General features: G+C 49.2%; 1 long non-coding RNA gene across 1 annotated transcript; it reads right to left on the bottom strand.

The window, feature by feature from the left end:
* Positions 1-1,273: 1,273 nt before the first annotated feature.
* LOC124232541 (uncharacterized) lies at positions 1,274-2,813 on the bottom strand. Its single transcript, XR_006886881.1, has 3 exons — positions 2,703-2,813; positions 2,173-2,407; positions 1,274-1,701 (listed from the first exon to the last, which is right to left on the bottom strand). It is a non-coding gene; the product is annotated as an uncharacterized LOC124232541 (long non-coding RNA).
* Between the last annotated feature and the right edge of the window lie 221 nt (positions 2,814-3,034).

Below are 3,034 nucleotides of genomic sequence, written 5' to 3'. Positions count from 1 at the left end.
TTGTTGATCCATATAAGTTTTCAGATTCTTTGTTCTATTTCCATGACAAGTGTCATTGGAATTCTGATTGGGATTGCATTGAATCTGTAGATTGCTTTAGGTAATATCGACATTTGAACTATGTTTGTTCTTCCAATCAATGAGCATGGAATATCTTTCCATTTCTTTATAGCTTCTTGAATATCTTTCAATAATGTGTTATAGTTTTCAGAGTATAGGTCTTTCACTTCTTTGGTCAAATTTATTCCGAGATATCTTATTCTCTTTGTTGCAGTGGTAAATGGGATTGTGCTCTTGAATTCCCTTTCTGCTAGTTAGTTATTAGTGTGTAGAAATGCAACTGATTTTTGTCAGTTGATTTTGTACCCTTCAACTTAGTTGTTGATTATTTCTATTAGCATCTTCTCCCTGTGTCCTCCTGTGGTGGAAGGGGCCAGGGAGCTCTCTGAAGTCTCCTTTATAAGGGCACTGATCCCATTCATGAGTGCTCCACCCTCAGGACCCCATCACCTCCCAAAGGCCCACCTCCCAACACTATTATCTACAGGTTGGATTTCCACGTATGAATTTTGAGGGGACACAAAGAGTCCACTGCATCCTGCATGTCCGCTTTCCTTTTCTGTCTTCCTAAAGATTAGTTTTCTCCATGCTGGGGATTCACCTCTTCACAGCTTCAACAACGTGAGAGAGGCTGCCCTGATTTTCTGTGCTAAATACAAACTCTCAGATGCCCATTCCTGGACCCATTGACCGTGACCATGGGGGTAAGGGTGCAGCTGCCAAGGGGGCCATATTGAGGTGGCAGAGGGGCAGTTTCCAGGAATAGAGGAGCTATTAACCAGGCAGATAAGATGATCAGTGCCTTCCACGACCATTAACTCATATGGATCAAGAATCACGTACCTTTAGAGATGAGGTAAGATTTGGCACTCTCACTGCTGCGGGCCAGGTTCGTTTTCCAGACAGGGAACCACACCACCCACCAGTTGTCATACTGTGGCAGCTGTGTGTTGCTATGAAGCTGAAAGCTATATCACTGTTATTTCAAATACCAGTAGGGTCACCCATGGTGGACAGGTTTCAGCAGAGCTTCCAGACTAAGACAGACTAGGAAGAAGGACCTGGCTGCCCACTTGCAAAATAATTGACCATGAAAACCATGTGAACAGCAGTGGAGCACTGTCTGATAGAGCGTCAGAGGTGAGAGGATGGCGCAAAATCACCAGGCAGGGTTCAGCTCTGTGGTCCACAGGATTGTGAGGAGTCAGAATCCACTCCATAGCACTAACAACCACCACCTAGTTCCCTACCCTCTTGGTGCTTGGAAGCATCCCTGTTGTCTTAATAAGGACCATCACAGTTGCCGGGGTAACAAGCAGGAGTCCAGCCTCAGTCAAAGGCTGCCTGTGCCCATTGAATCTCTCGTGCACAGTCGTTTGTGTGGTTCTGGAGACGACTAGAATCCGAAGGCAGCTCTGTATCTTCACAGTCGGTATTTCCTGCTGGGACAGATTGCTGTGCGACAGCTTACCTTTCTGGTCTTCTCCGCCTTATTCTCATTCCTTAACAAGCTTCTTCATCCCCGGTGCTCCCGAGAGCTCTTTTATCTCCCCAACAGGGGAGCACATTTCTGGCTTTCTGGCTGCAGAGTCCGCACTGACACTCCTTGCTTTATAGCAGGGGCACTCAGACCAGCAATACCTGAGATGATTTCAGATGCTATGAGAGCCACCCAGGGATCCCTGCCCAGCTGAGGCCAACACACTCACTGTGCAGTCGCAGGAGGACAGCCTGGCCCTTCTGGGGATGGGGCACACACCCAGCACTGCCCTTCCCTCCAAGTCACTTCCAGGTCACCCCGCTGTTATCCCTCCTCAACAGCCCCCCCCCCCCCCCATCCCCCCCCTCCCCCCTGCATCCCCCCAGCCTTCCTCCCCCTGACTCTTTGGGGTCCTCCCGCCTTGTGCCCAGTTCCTCAGCACCCCCTTCCTACGTGTCCTCTCCCACACGCCCTCCTCAGGCCCTCCACTTAGCCTCCGCACTCTGTCCTGCCCGTTCAACCTCACCCAAACCCTGACACTGATGGCACCTCAGGGTCAGCACCCGCTCCCTCTCCCTCGGCTTCCCGTTGCACAGCCCTAGTTCTCTGTGCTTCTCTTCCAAGGCACTTACCACAGTCGTCATTCATTAGTCAGTATGGTTAGTTCTCTGGTGTCTGTTTCCTCCACTAGACTGTAGGCTCCCGGCAGCCAGGGATGGGTCCTCCTTGTCCACTCCTCCATCCTCAGTCCCTAGCGGTGTGTCTGACCCAGGTGGCTGCTCAGTACATTTGTGTTGAATGGATGAATCAATAAAGAAGGGACAGTAGAGCAGGTGCCAGAGATGCTGCAGGGGAGGGAAGCTGGTTCTGAAAGGAGAGATGCAAACAGGAACAGAGCGTGTCTGAACTTAGAAACCAAAGGGTTCACAGGCACCTAGTGTGGAAAGCATTAGGATCCTGTCCTCGACTTGTGGACACACCCAGCCTTGCAGACACACCCACAGATTTGCATGCACACACGCACACATATACACACACTGCAGTAAGAGCACATGCCCACAGATTTGCACGCAGACATACACACATATACACACGCATGGCAGTAACAGCAGTACCTCCCAATATGAAGCATAAAGATAGGTTGGTAACATGAAATCTCTACCTCAGGATACATCCTGAAGTTGGAGGAGGAACAGGGGCTAATATTTTGGCCAGAATTTGATCTTGAGGCAAACGGCTCAATCAACTCAGTCGATTTGCAACTCAGCTCAACTGAAAGCAGGATCAATAGTGAGAGAAATCATAACATGATCAGTTTGGTTTCAATGCCTCTAGCTCCCATCCAAGTCCTCTCCCATCCCCCTCCTCCAATCTCGAGCGTTTTTATGCCTTCTCTAAACTCCTTGGAATCAAAAGAAGACCTTCCGAGAAGGAGCAGACAAAAATTCTGTCTATAGTGTAAATGGCTGATAGGACAAAGTATTGCTCTTTCCA

Source organism: Equus quagga, unplaced genomic scaffold, assembly GCF_021613505.1.
Source record: "Equus quagga isolate Etosha38 unplaced genomic scaffold, UCLA_HA_Equagga_1.0 HiC_scaffold_7271_RagTag, whole genome shotgun sequence".
NCBI classification, from domain to species: Eukaryota; Metazoa; Chordata; class Mammalia; order Perissodactyla; family Equidae; genus Equus; species Equus quagga.
Note: the sequence above shows the minus strand (reverse complement) of the source record. Positions and strands in the feature narration are given on the sequence as shown.